The sequence below is a fragment of the Mesocricetus auratus genome, unplaced genomic scaffold (assembly GCF_017639785.1).
Source record: "Mesocricetus auratus isolate SY011 unplaced genomic scaffold, BCM_Maur_2.0 Super-Scaffold_2245, whole genome shotgun sequence".
In the NCBI taxonomy this organism is placed as follows: Eukaryota; Metazoa; Chordata; class Mammalia; order Rodentia; family Cricetidae; genus Mesocricetus; species Mesocricetus auratus.
The window spans coordinates 5,969,417-5,984,777 of NW_024429180.1; the positions used below are offsets into that span (position 1 = coordinate 5,969,417).

A 15,361-nucleotide genomic window follows, 5' to 3' on the forward strand; every position below is an offset into this window, starting at 1 on the left:
CTATACCTGCCCGGAAGCCACTAGCAGAAGCAGGCAGTGGGAGCCACCTTCAAAGCCCGCGTTAATCTTTCTGCAATTGAAACAAGAAAGGGATGTTTACAGGCATTTGGTGGCTTCGGGGAGAGACAGGAGTTTGCTTTGAGAGCCTCCTAAACGTTGACTAATGACTATTTAAAATTGTATAACTACAGTCATTTTAAAAAGTTAACAGTCATTCTTTAGGCTCAAAAAACCAGCTTAACAATCCCCCCTAGTGGTCTGACTCCCTGTCACCAGGGTTTGGGAGCGTTCCTTTCTGAAACTGTTAGCTGACAGGTTCTTTGCAGCAGATAAAATCGAAGCCCAAGCATTCAGAAGTGAGCTGAGGTTTCAGGGAGTCCCTTTTCCTCTCTCTCGGGCAGTAGCCACTGCTGGGGAGTGAGCAGCCTAGAGCCCCCCAGACAGCCAGCTTTGCATCTGTGGGTGTTTCTGCTGGCTGAATAATAAACTTGAGTTTCCAACAAGTCCATCTTCATCTTGGAGGTGCAGGATGACGTGCTCCATCTTTTCAATATTTCTGGCAGTGGATTTGGGTTTCTAAAGGGAAAAGTCAATTGTTGTAATGGTCTCTGGGTTTCGGGAAGGTTTGGCCCAAACTGGATTACCTCAGTCCTTTCAGACAGAATTGCCTTTAAATGATTGAAAAACTCTACGTGTTTCTCAAGTGTGACTACTGAGAAAATGTCTGCTCATCATTGCCATCGCAGTGTAATCCGTTCTTTGACACACAGAGAATGAGAAAGGCTGTTTCTCTTGGGAGTAGAGCCAGCCAGCATGGGTGCATCCACCCAGGTTCAGGCCTGCACTCCAGACAGGTGCTGACTGATGAGTGGAAGCCATCGGCCTGCTTCAAGCTCAGAACATGGAGGCGAGGGGAGACCCGAGTGTCTGCCTGGCCTCCCACAGTCCTCCTCTGGAATGGTTAGAAATGGTGTTTTGTGCTGCCGTGGAAGAGACTGCTCAGTGTTGCCTTTTGATGGCCCAGCTGGGGACACTATCATGATTCTTGTATTAGTAGGATATGTGATAAACAGAACAGGCTCCAAATGTAAATTTACAAAAAGAGAAAACAATGAAAAATATCACTAACGCCCTAAACTCTGACCTACAGGGAAGTTATGCCAGGACACGGAAATAAAACCATCATAAACAAGATGCATCCATGGGCAACATTTTGGCATGTCAGCCTAGAAATCATGTAGATTTTTTTTCAGTCTGTTTCTCCTCCCTGGAGTTAGTACTCCAATGTCGGTTGACCTTGGCGGCATTTTCTTCCTCTCCTGCTTTGCAGGCTCCATCGGGGTCTACGAAATCTTTTTTTTTTTTTTTTTTTTTTGCTAGAAATATCTTTTGGAGCCCCACGCCTCCATCTATCGATTTATTAATTTATCTTAAACAGAGTGACAGGAATAGTTACCTAATCACAGGACGGTCCCTCTCAGCAGCCTTCTCTGTCCCCCAAAGACTTTATCCTGAATGCTAACTTAGCTTGCAGGTCCCACGCAAGGACTGGTGTTCCCTGGGAACCACTTAGTGGAACAGTTGTCTGTCTCCGGATTCCCTTTCCCTTCTCCCACCGCTCCCTTTGAAGGAAGGGGCTTATGTGTGACAGGCACAGGAACCTCCTGAAGCAGCAGGATGCCATGGTGTTCATGGGTCTTACATCGCCAGACCTGTGAACCAATGCCCATTTCTAGCTCCCCACTCCTAACCTGGTACTTTTCAAGGGGCGGGTATGTTCCAAAATACAAGATTTTGGTCCTAAAAAGTAGGAACTATTCCAGCCTTCTTTTGCTGTTATTTCACTGACATGTCAACATCCTTAGTCCAGAATCTTCCTGGGACACACACACTCACACACATATGTATGCACACAGCATACACACATACACGCACATGAATGTACACACACACACACACACACATGCAGACACACATGCCTGCGCACACACACATACACATGCATATGCATATGAACTATACATAGCACTAGAGTGTGTTGTTTATTTTATGACCTTGAGGGTTTCCCCGAATGTGATTGTTACCTTTTCTATTAGATAACATAACACACCACTCAAAACGGGGTCCATTTCTTAGGTATATTCTTTAACAAGGACAAGCACCAGAGTTGAAAGCGTGAGCTTAATACTCTTAACACACCAGATGAAAATGCTTACTGACTTCCTCTGAGGAAGTTTTAAACTTTCCTGCTTATTTATCTGTCGCATATTAAAGATAATTTAGAGGCTAACACTGAAATTTTCTTTGATCAGGGTAATTCATATACAAATGGAAGGGAGCATTCATGGAGCATGCCTACTGTTCTTTGGTTAATCTTGGCGCCGGTGAACAACAGGCAATTCTTAAGTTAGTAAGAGCTGGAAGTTGGCACAGGGAGTTTCATTAGCTGATGTGGGTGAGAAGCTGCGGAGATTTAGCTGCCCCTGACACAGCTGAATCCACAAATAGGTCTCTTTCTCCACCCGGTTGTCCTTTCTTTTGTGTTGTGTCTAACTCGGGTCCATGCAGTTGCCTGGTGGCTCTCCTGCAGAAGCTGAAGAGCTGTCTCAATGTGATGCTCTGGGTACCACCTTCATCCCTCCTGACCAAACCACGCCCAGACAGAGCCGGGGCTGCGATCCATGATGCTTCTGGGGAAGGAAGACACCCCCCCCCACACACAGCTGAAGAGCTGTCTCAATGTGATGCTCTGGGTACCACCTTCATCCCTCCTGACCAAACCACGCCCAGACAGAGCCGGGGCTGCGATCCATGATGCTTCTGGGGAAGGAAGACACCCCCCCCCACACACAGCTGAAGAGCTGTCTCAATGTGATGCTCTGGGTACCACCTTCCTCCCTCCTGACCAAACCACGCCCAGACAGAGCCGGGGCTGCGATCCATGATGCTTCTGGGGAAGGAAGACACCCCCCCACACACACACAGCTGAAGAGCTGTCTCAATGTGATGCTCTGGGTACCACCTTCATCCCTCCTGACCAAACCACGCCCAGACAGAGCTGGGGCTGCGATCCATGATGCTTCTGGGGAAGGAAGACACCCCCCCACACACACAGCTGAAGAGCTGTCTCAATGTGATGCTCTGGGTACCACCTTCATCCCTCCTGACCAAACCACGCCCAGACAGAGCCGGGGCTGCGATCCATGATGCTTCTGGGGAAGGAAGACACCACCCCCCCACACACACTGTGCCAGCCAGCGAGGTGGACAGGACAGACATCACCCACTGGCATGTGTGAGCAGAGCTGAGGGCCCCAGCGAGCACTGAAAGCAGGTATGAAGACACAAGAGTCTCTGTTGAAAGCATGCCCATTCTCCATGGAAGAAATATGAAGCATAAATTCAAAGTAACAAAAATCTTTATAAACTACCAGCTGCCATGTGATTTAGTAGAAAAGAATTGGGATTGCTTTGTCAAGTAGAATATGTACTTTTGTCTGTGTATATCTTTGAAAATTGCTTTTGGGTGTACATGAGAACGTCCAGTATTCACTGAAATAAAACTGATTAAATTACCCCTGGCTTGCTTACACAGTGGCAAAAAGTGGATTATATTGATGTATGACTTGGCCGGTGTTCCACCAGAAAGCTGTGGAGTAGTTCTTGAAATGTAGAAGGCCAACGGGTCTTTCCATGAGGAAACGCCACTTGATTTAAAGAGGCATGCGTTAGATATTCTGAAGCTGCCTTTTGTCATGTTTGTGTATGTGTGCTTGTATCTACCAAGTGAATTGCAGAAGCACAGATGCACATCTGCACACTCATGTAATAAAGACAAAGGATTGGCCATGTAGAGACCTACGCTATCCGGCACTCACAGACACAGATAAGCAGGAAGCAACTCCTTCAGGCCCACTCTCTGTGCTTACCACAGTTGTGTTGGAAGTACATATCCAACTTAGACCATATGTCGAAGAGCCAGACTTACCTTGCAGCCATGAGTCTTGCTCAACTCCCAGCTTACCTTCAGAAAATATTAGTCAAAATATTAGCCACAGGAAACAAAGCGAGCATCCAAGTCGAGCACAGAAAAAGAAAACAAAAGTCTAGCCCCCATTGCGGACATCCCTGAGGTAGGGTAGGCAACTGTGCCCTCCCTGTACACGTCTCAAGTTCTCCTGTCTATTGTGTGCACCTTTAGGCAAACAGCCCGGCTTTTGCCAGACATGGTACCACACACAAGCACGGAAACTACAAAGGCTGGCTTGTCACACGCCGGCGGAGGAAAGCGGGGCTAGGTTGGGCTTCCTGGTAGATGTGAAGAGAGTACATTAAAGCCGCACTTTAACACACACAGCACAGACGTGGAAGCCAGTGGACGGATACAAAAGAAAGTGAAATGAGACACATCTAAAAAGTGGCTGCTGTGCTTAGGAGTTAATCACACCTCAAAGCCTGACATTGTTGTTGTTTTTTTTTTTTAATAACAGAAGCAATAAAATCCCTAGTATGGATTAATCTGCTGCCAAATTTTTGTTTTTTAATCAAATCTATTTTGAGCCAAAGAAAACACAAAAATGCAAATGAAGCCCTGGTCCTCTAGATCCTGAGAACATGTAAGGGCTGACACACTTCAAAGATTGTTTTAACTCATAACTTAAGCTCATCATACGACACGGCAAAACACGTTTATTTGTAAACCTTTTAATTTTACATCCCATGTAAAGTTTGGGCTTTTAGGAAGGAAGGGTTTTTTTTTTAAGTCCTAAAAGTTGATGCTTTAATAAGTAAATACTGATCTAGTTTAATAACTGGTGTGTGTTATAACCTGGGATTGTGAGAGAGAACTCAGTTGTTTTCCCATAGCAAAGGGATGGGGGGTAGGGTGGGGCGGGGGGGAGGCGGGCAGGGCGAGGGTGGTGGTGGACATGACATAACTATGACATAACTAATTGCCAACAGCGAAACGGAGTTGGGGTGCACAGCCCGGGCCTTTTCAGACACACATCCCAACTGAACGCAAAGTCCAGACACTGGAGGGAAGGATTGTTTGCATTACCACGCCCTCCCCCCTCCTGTGAGCGTCCTCTCCAGCCGCGATGGATTTCCCCATGAGCTTTCTCCAGCTGGGCTGAAGGATTCATCAGTAGATCTAAAGAAACTCTTGAGAGGATTTTTATCTCCTCCAAGTGTGACTGACGATGCTGCTCAAACAGGCTGCTGCTGAAGCTGTCCGCCATGCTGTTCAGTGTTGCGCTCACAGCCCGAGGGAGCGCCAGCAGGCAGTGCCTACGCTCAGCTAGCAACTCTTTGAACGTTTGTGGGGCAACTGTGTAGCTGTAACACAGACTGTCCCTGTAAAAAAAATGCCAACCCACACGCTGTCAAAGCAAATCGTGATAATGTCCGTGGACATGGACTGTGTAGTGGCGGGCATCACACCGACCGCCACCTGCTGCATGAGGTCACTCTCAGGGGAGCGGCATAATAATATGTCATCATGTAGGTGCTTCTCAGAGTTCAAGTCACAAGAAAGGATGTGTTTTAGTTTCCTGAGACAGGGATCCCAGAAAGCATTGGAAAATAGATGCACATTGTTGATAAAAGGAGAAAAAATAAAAATAATATTATATCCCCCCCCACGAACGTCTCTTACCAAAGAGAGGCAAATATATGAGAACTAATTAATACTATTTCAAAGCATTTTTATTTACACATAAACACAAGAATGCACAGAAGAGTAAACACAAAGTGGAACTTTGTGTCCTAAGCCTGCAGTTATGCAGAGGGTTGGGAGGTATTTCTGCTTGCGGCTCCAGCTCGCATTCAGGCTTGGTTAACAGGGAGATTTACCCCTGTGTCTTGCAGCACTTGGGACTGAACGCCAGGCCTCACACATGCTAGGCAAGAACTCGGAGCTACGCCCTCAGGCCAGGAAAATGATTCTTCAGGGTTTGTAATGACACGCAATGGGTGCCAAAGCTCACACGTGCTCCGGAGAAAGCCATCAGACACGGTGCTCCACTCGGGTGGCACACCGGTATGGTGCCTCGAATCCAGTATTTAGCCGCAGAGTCTGTCTCTCTCCTTGTGTTTTCTGTTCTATACCTGCGATGGGCAGAATTCAGGACATCACTCGAGACGGCACGTGGGTTGCTGATGTTATACTGAGGCAAAGAGGAAGGAGGGGGTTTTGCGCATGGGAAGTCCCCAGCTGGTTGACCCTGAGTTAATCAAAAGGGACATGAACCTGAGTGGGTCTGATACAATCAGCTGAGGCATTTGAGGAGTCCCCAGCGATGGTAGACACTCCCCGGCTGGCTCTGCAGTATTGTACTGTGTTCAGAGAGGGTCCCACGGAGAGGCCTGAGGTCAGGGCAGTCTGTGGCTCACCGCCAGAGATGACAAGAGTGCAGGGTCCTTAGTCCTAGGATTGTGAGGGACTCAATGCTACAGGCAACTGAACACACGGGAGGACTTCTCCGCTGCCACCACAGCACCACTGAGGACTTTAGTGTGGAATTGGACTCTCAAGCCACATACATTATGACAGGGAAATCTGAGGTGTTTTAAGCCACCGCAACAGCATCGGGCCTGTCTCTCAAAGCTACATAGAAATCTTGGGGGCCATCTTTGCTCATTGCTGGTCTACCAACATGCACCGCCCATCACAAGGCCAGGTTACGTTGTGATGCCTTCTGGGTTGCTCCTGGCATGGGGTCCAGTCCAGGGTCTCTGACTCAGCAACTAAAAGCTAAATCTGAGACTGGCCATCTCAGTACAAGGCTCTCCCGGCCCCTTCCTCCCAACACATTTGCGGGTGAAACCATTCCTTCGTCTGGTTCGGCCCTTTATGATCTTCTGATGCTCATCTCGACATTCCACCTCTATGCTGTGCCCCGGGCCGTTTGCTTTTCCCAGAATGTCATTCCTTCCATGATTGACCCTCCCCACCTAGTCCTCAGGAGGACTGCAGCTTTAAGTCCTACCTGTGGACCTGAAGCCTGCAGTCACCCTCCACAGCCTTCGGTGCATCTTTGGCCAGAGCTCTTTTGAGACGTTATTTCACTCTGTGTTTCTCCTTCATCTTTCAGAACTGCCAGATCCTCCCTTTCCTTTCTCTTTCCTTCTGAGCTCCACCTCTGTCAGTGCCCAGGACGTAGGAGACAGGAGTAAAACATCACCAGCAGAGGAGGACATAGCAGAAACTCACTATGACAACCGAATGTTCTCTGTGCAGCTCCCCGTGTTAAGCATTGCGCCATGCACCATGTCAACTTTTTTTTGCTAAAGAAGATGAGAGATCAGACATCACTGGCAAGAGTCCCTTCTGGTGCTTCGGTGGGCACAAGGCTACTGTGACTGACCTTCAGCAGGCAAGAGCACTTCCAATCACTAAATTCTTTCTACAAGTCTAGCCTATCATTCTTCCCATTGTTTAGAGTTGCCCTGTAGAATTCTGCCACTGACACAACATGGATTGCTTCCCCGTGCCTGTCCCCTTTCACGTTTCTGTTTCTAAGAAATACACTTGGGACTTTTTTTTGTCTTAAATCCCTATGCCCTGCCTTTCAAATTTAGTTATGCGATCAGCTTCAACTCCACGCTGTTTCCGCTTGTTTTCTCCACTGCTTTGCTCTATCCTTAGTCCTTTCCAAACATCGCTAAGCCAGCCGGTCCTCGGATCTCTACAGCAGTTGAGCCCGGCTATACTAACAGAAAGGAATAGCACCGGCTCCAGCCCCTCTCTGCCTTGTAAAGTCTACACAGTCGCATCTTGTGGCAGTCTGACTTGAATTCTGTTCTGCGTCTCCCTGGATGACGTCAGACAACTTCCTTTGCTAGCTGCTTTCACAACTGCAATTACAACAGCACTAAAGTACCTTTGCATTATAGTTTTAGTAGAATGCATAGATTGTAGATACACAACTCTATGCATTTTGGTAAGTGTATCAACCCACATAACCAATGCCCAGTCAAGACAGTTTCTGGCACCCCAGAGAATTTCCCTGTGTTCTTCCTAATTAGTTCTCACTGCCTTTTGCTCTAGCTTAGCCTTGCTGGTGCTAAAGAGTCACATGACCACAGAGTTTCCTCCCACATGAAAATACTGATATTTTTTTCTTACAGGATCTTGGGACTTGTCTTCCTTGCTGCTTTGCCCATTCCCGTTAGTGCTGGCATTATTTTTATGTTACTACCATTTGCTTATTCCTCCTCTGTGGAAGCTTGTTCCCAGGTTTTGGCTATTGGGGATGAAGCATCTATGAACATTTGCTCCAGCAAACGTTTTTATGGTTGTCTGTTTTCTTCCCATTCCAATAGGAAGTAGGAGTAGAATTGCTAGGTCTTAGGATCAGTGCCTAGTCAACTCTATAAGAAAGTGCCATCCTGCTGGACAGTGGTGACGCACGCCTTTAATCCCAGCACTCGGGAGTCAGGTGGATCTCGGTGACTTGGAGGCCAGCCTGGTCTACAGAGTGAGTTCCAGGACAGCCACAACTGTTACAGAGAAACCCTGCCTTTAAAAACCAAATAAATAAATAAATAAAAGTAAAAAAGAATGTGTCAATAGCTTTCCTACAGGGTCTGTGTCATTCTGCATTCCTAACAGCAACCTATGGCCTTACAGCTGGATCTCAGGGAGACGTTTCTTCAATTGAGGCTCCTTCCTCCGATGACTCCAGTCTGTCTCAAGTTGACAGATGAAACCAGCCGTACCACTGACCCTTTGTTAACGTGACACACAAACACATCACTATTAAGACACAACCCTTCCTTTATGATTTATCCCCAAGATCTCAGGAATAACTTTAGAAGTCCCGGAATCTTTACAAATTCAACACATTAAAATTTCAGTCCCCTTAAAGTAGCCAGTTTGTTTTAACATCCAAAGTCTTTGAAAATTCGTAGTCTCTCAACTGTGGGCTCTAGCAAACTACTTTATTTCAAGAGGGAAAAATCAGGGCACAGTTAACAATCAACTCAACGCGAAAGTCAAACAGTCGAGACCTCCTGGACTCCCTCTGCAGCACACACAGCAGTCTCCGATGCTCTCGCTGGCTCCACTCCACTCTGCTGCTGCTCTTAGTGGTCACCCCGTGGCGCTGGCATCTTCAAAACGCTAGGGTCTTCTGCTGCAACCAGGCTGCGCTTTCACCAATACCCTCTTAGAGACTTTCTTTATGATGCCCCTTCAGCCCTGGGTCTTCAACTGCCGCCGAGGCTGCACCTTCTCCAGGGGCCTCTCCTGGCCTCTCATGGTGCCAAGCCTCAGCTACTCTCCCTGACCCCTTCATGCCTTCAAAACCAGCACCACCTGGGTGACTCTGACGCATGACCAAGTCCAGCTGTAAGTACGACGTACAACCTTGGCCACTTCTGGAACACAGCTTCTCTGGGCTCTCAGGAAACACTTCCCACAAGATTTCACCTCAGTGATGCTGGCCTCTTCTTAATCACTGCTAATTTCTCAGCTCCAGCTGACCAGCATCGAGCACCCCACAAAGCAGAGTTTAGCTTTGTAGTTCTGGTCTCTCGTTAATCACAGCTGACTCTTCAGCCCCAGCTGACCAGAACCACGGGATCTCAATTCAAAATAACGAATGGCCCTGAGGGTCTTTGCACCTCCCCTCTGAAACTTCACAGGCCAGGCCTCCGTCTTCCGGAACCGCCCTTCACATTCTTATCTTCCGGGCTCCTGAAGAACATTCCAAAGAGCTCTTCGTACTCAATGGCTCTTCCAGCCCAAAGTTCCTAAGTCCTCCCACAATCCTCCCAAAAACATGGTCAGGTCCGTCACAGCAATACCCCTCTTCTGGTACCAACTTGTCTTGGTTAGGGTTTCTTTGCTGCGATGAAACACCACAACAAAAAGCAAGTTGGGGAAAAAGGGGTTTCTTTGGTTTACTTACGCTGCCACATCGCCATTCGTCACTGAAGGAAGTCAGGACAGGAGCTCAAACAGGGCAGGAAGCTGGAGACAGGAGCTGATGCAGAGGCTGTGGAGGGTGCTGCTTACTGGCTTGCTTCCCCTGTTCTGCTCAGCCTGCTGTCTTATAGAACCCAGGACCAGCAGCCCAGGGATGGCTCCACTCACCATGGGGTGGACCCTCCTCCTACATTGATCATTAATTGAGAAAATGCCTGACAGCTGGATCTCATGGAGACATTTCCTCAACTGAGACTCCTTCCTCTGATGACTCTAGTCTCAAGTTGACAGATGAAACCAGCCAGTAGACTAAGAAGAGGATGGAGTAGGGGGGTGGTGGCACATGCCTTTAATCCCAGCATTTGGGAAGCAGAGGCAGGTGGATCTCTGTGAGTTGGAGGCCAGCCTGGTCTACAAAGTGAATTCCAGGACAGCTGGGGTGGTTACACAGAGAAACCCTGTCTTGAAAACACAAAAACAAAGAACAAGAATAAAATGGACAGATGTGTAACTTAAGGGTGCAGTGAAATGTAAAGAGAGAGTTTTCTTCTTGAAAACACTCTTTGAGCAAAGTGTGTTTAATATGAGTGAATGACGGCTTAGTTGCTGAGGAAGAGGATGTGCGCCAACGTCAGCCATACAGCGACCAGGAATGCACCCGCCCACCCTTCCTTCTCCATACAAGTGCGGCACGGTGGTGCCAGGAACGATCCCACCAAGCGGCGGCTGCCCTCTTGCTCCAAAGGCCCAGGAGTGTTCTAGGAAAACTGTCAGGGTCAGGGAGCAGCTGTCTTCCAAGCAGCGCGGAACGTTTCCCTGATGTTGGCTTCATTTGAGATAAAGGGATGAATGCAGCGATGGGTGAGTTTCAGGACGAGACGGACGTGAGACGCACTTCCAGTCCACCACTTAATGTGGCTCCGGGTACATCTCCTCAACCGTTTAAATTCATTTCCTTTTGAGGATGCCGAGAGAAGTTCTTAGATAATGTGTGCTCGGCCACTTTTTTTTAATTCAGTAATTGAGGAAGTTGTCAGCGCTGATTCTTTTCTAAATTTCCACCGCAATAAACGTAAAACATATATGGACAAATAAGCACATAATTAAATTTAGTACACTTAATACAATGACTTCATCATCAGCTCCTTTGACCCTGAATGACAGGAATATGAACAAGCAGAGAGGGATGTTAGACTCACTGGGACCGCCAGCCAGTTACCCACCCCTGACTCCTTTCGAGACGTTATCAGCAGAAGGTGGAAGTTGTTTCAGATAATCTCTAAGACTCTGTTCCCGGCCTGAGATCTGACTAAGTAGCATTGCCGTTCTGCTCTGCTATAGAGGCAAATGTTTAAGAGGAAATTTCCCCTCCCCCACCACTGCAGGCCTAAGTCACCCATATAGTTGAAATCTTCGGCACCTGTCCCCTGCCGTAAGAAGTTGCACTGGCTCTGGCGGAGGGGGGGGCACACTGCTCCACACAGATCGTCCCAGGGTCCCTTGCCTTTTCAGTGCCATGTGACCTCTGGTACTTTTCAAGATGGACCCAGAGGAAGAGCCTCAGTGCCTGGACCAAACAAGTCTCTAAGCAAATTAACACACAGTCTGCCCCTCTAGTTAGTTGTAACATTTTTAACAACTCTCAGCATGGTGCAGAGCTATCTAGGTATCAGTTTTCATCACGGAAGCATTGGACAGGATACTGTCACTCAGTGTGTTCACAGTTCATAAGAAAAGAACCCAGGCTTCACAGATTCCAAGATGCACATATCTTTCAAAATTTAAAATCTGTGCAATTGGATGCCTTTATTGCCCAGTGTGTTTGGGAAGCCTTTTGTTATAATTTGATTGGCAGTACGTTTTCTATGGTAGCAAAGCTGACAGTGAGTCTTGGAAGTAACGGAATCTGACTTAGTTTGGTGTGGTGGAACCCCTGCCTACCTGAAACGGCACAGATGCAATAAATGGACCCCAAGTCCTGTTGGCTCTGCAGACATAGCTTAAGCTTGCATCTTCTTCACAAGCCCATCTGCCTTCAAGACCAGTCAGTCACCTGATGGCCTCCGTGAGATCAGGGTGAGATCAGGAGTGTGATTGAGAGGCTGAGATGAAACCTCACTGTTGGATTTCCTCGTCAGCCAAAGAAATACGGGTGATTTTTCCAACCAACCTTCTCCAAACTGTTTCATTCTCAGAGATAAGTCACAGTAAAAAGAAAACTCTAGTAAGCCTAAAATCAGCTGCACTTCAGTATATACAGGACTAATGGTCTAGACATAAGTTATTTATGAAACCCAGGCTGGAAGCACTGAGGCACGGTTCGCAGGTGTGTATGCAGGCCCTCGTCTGGCCTGCATTCCGGTAGGGAACTCACTCCCTCTTGACACGTCAGCACAGGACAAACACTTTGGTACTGGCGTGTCCATGTAGCTTTCTGACTAGAAGTTAATCTTTGTGTTCAAACGTTAACATTTTCTGCTATTAATTTTTCTCTCAAAATTCTGCCAAAGGGTCTGGAAAGTGTAGAGAGGAGTAAATAAGAATATTTGCAATTTACCTTCCTGGGACTGGAGTGACAACTTGGTGGTCCGTCAAGTTCTGCTCTTGTAGTCTTGTCCAGCACCCATGGCAGGCGGCTCGTCACAGCCTGTAACTTACATTCCGGGGGACTCAACATCCTCTTTGGCCTCCCCTGGGAGGCACCCGCACTCATAGACAGATGCCCACACAGATACACATACATAATTAAAAATAAAACTACATTTAAAATATTCCACCACCCTGAGGTATTACTAAGGTTTTACTTAAGGTTTTAAAATTTCATTTATTTAAGGTATTTTTCCATCTTTTGAATAGTACCATATGTGATTGTAAAAAATTGAAATTCGAGTGTTGATATGTAATAAAGTTTATGTTCATCTCCTACTCTCATTTTATCACTACTATTTTCATGTTGGCATGCTTGCACGGTGGACTGGGTCCGCCTGGGGAAAGGTTAGACATTTCCTGACTCTATGGAGTGGGCCTTCTCCTGCTCACGCCATCATGATCCACCTGTAAAATTCTAAGAACTACAGAGGTCATAACTCCCCCCCAACCCTAGAGAGTCTCAATTATTCTAGGCATAATTTTGTTCTTCATGTGCTCGCAACACATCTGGATAGGAACTACTGTTTCATGCCAAAATAAATAGATCACTGATTGTAACAAGATGAAATACAACCCGAAGTCATGGAACTAGTGAGCGAAAACAAACATATAACTGACATCTTGGAGAACTGAAGGACACTAAAGACATACATGTATTCATATATGACAACACAAAAAAATTGCGTCTCTGCTCTATACACAGAACTGAACAGCTAATGACACAGTAGGATATACATTTCCCATGTGTGCTATAGGCAAAAGTTCATCAAAAAATTGTACAGGAAGAGCTGATAGAATGGGCCAACTACAGGCAAGTCATCATGATGTGTATGGAGATTTAAAAGCATTTCCTTTTAAATCTTTAATTGATGCAACGCTGACCTTTCCTCCAGGGTATCTAACTCCCTTCCTTACAGGCTCACTGGCATCAGTAAGTCAGGGGCATCCAGCCCTGTATACACTGGAGTCCTGACCCAAAGCAAACACATGAAAAGTAAAACCCGAATACAGAGAAAGTCACAGTGCCACATGCAGGTCCATAAAATCAGATGCAAAGGAACGCGGAACCACCTACCTCACCGTCATCATAACCAGCCTGGCTCTGTGCAGGGTTAACCCGCAATAAAGGAAGTCTTTTCAATCTACTCTGAAACTTCTCCCTCACTGGAATGCACACTCATTATTTCTTGATTACTCTTCTACTTAAAGCAAACCGTTGCCCACTTCGGTTTGCACAACCCTTGCTCAATATTCATATTTTATCTCTAGAGACTGTAATAAATCGCTCCAAGGACAAAATAACCTGTTTTAACAATGGCTTTTATAGGCAAAAAGGCACACCTTCGGTGCTGTGACTGCAGGCATCGGGTCTCCGGCTCTTCTGAGGCACACATTACAGCGTGCTCAACTGAGTCGGCCAGCAGACGAGGCCGCAGCTTCAGCGGCTCGGTGAGTCAACCCCATCCAGGGTGTGTGCTTCCTGGGTGACGGGGCGTATCCATAGCAACCCTTCGAAATGTTTTGTTTTAGTCATTTGGCTCCTTTCTCACTCTTCCTAGAGCCAACGCTTTCAAGATAATGCAGTTTAGACATGCCGCAGCTGTTGAAACTCAGCGAAAGCTTGAGTCTTCAGTGGGGCACAATCCCCAACTAGAAACACCAAAGCGGTGGCGGCCGGCATTGTGATAAAGAGTCAGGGATGGGCTTTGAGAAGACAAAGGGTGGGAAATAATGTCCGGCTGGCTTGAGTCAACAGAACCTCGGGGGCTGGGGGGCGGTGGTGGTGGTGGGGAACATCTGGCTGGGAGTAAGTCCTGCCTCCTTTCCTCCAGGAAGAGGGCTCATTGAATACACCCGGGTACCCGGGAAAACAGAAGGATCTGAGAGGGGGCTTCAAGGGGGCTGAGGAGCAGCTAGAGGAAGGCTGCTTTTGGAAAGCTGTTCATATCCAGAAAGTAACAACAATCTGCAATAGTTGCTCTACACTTCAGACTCAAATTCTTTCTGGCAGGAATGTTGTCCGTCTCCATTTTCAAGCTAATTTCATGATCCATTCTCTAACACTCACTTTCTAGAAACAGTCAAAAACAGAATTCGCACCTGTATAAAGGATCATAAGCTTGAAGAGTAAATTTTCACAGCCATTGAATGACATTTATCCCCACAAACATGAAACCTTTCAAAAGTAACATAAAGGTGACCACAGTACAAATTTGGTGGTAAATGTGAATTATAGCAATCTGTGGTGTACACAGGGAGAAGTTATTTTCCAAGTTAAAAAAAAAAAAAAACTTCATTCCCTTGCCCTGCCCAGCCCCTGAGGAGGACATTTTACAAACACTGACTTCTGAGTAACTCTTAAAAGCTAATCTTTTAAAAGATCTATAAAGCTCACAGGCTAGGCTTGAGATGTAAAAGTTTGTTTTATGTGGGAGTAAGTTGGAATTCAGTCGTGTGTGAGTTAGACAGAATCTTGAACACCTTCCAGTCACACCTACCTCCTGTCTTAATCACATATGTATGATCATTTAAAACAAACATTTCATCTCAGGCCATTTAAATATTATCTCCGCGAACGGTAGATTAGTAATAGCCTCAGGTTCACTGAAAATTCTGCGCAGCCTTTAGGCCTGTGTGAATGAGCGCCCAGCCATGGGGTCACAATACCAACACTACCCACATTTGCCACCCAGTCCTGTGAGTCAGCGACATTTGAACCCGCCTCTCAGAGCGGGCCATGCTTCTTCGTTATCAAGGACCTCAGCTTCCTTATTCCTAAACA

General features: G+C 46.8%; 1 long non-coding RNA gene across 4 annotated transcripts; it reads right to left on the minus strand.

The window, feature by feature from the left end:
• Window positions 1-8,760: 8,760 nt before the first annotated feature.
• On the minus strand, window positions 8,761-14,032 carry LOC110342711. 4 transcript variants are annotated; one of them, XR_002384863.2, is made up of 3 exons: window positions 13,921-14,032; window positions 12,488-12,577; window positions 8,761-10,980 (listed from the first exon to the last, which is right to left on the minus strand). It is a non-coding gene; the product is annotated as an uncharacterized LOC110342711 (long non-coding RNA). The 4 variants fall into 4 exon arrangements; XR_005877428.1 differs by having other exon boundaries at window positions 8,761-12,577; XR_005877451.1 differs by having other exon boundaries at window positions 8,761-12,583.
• Between the last annotated feature and the right edge of the window lie 1,329 nt (window positions 14,033-15,361).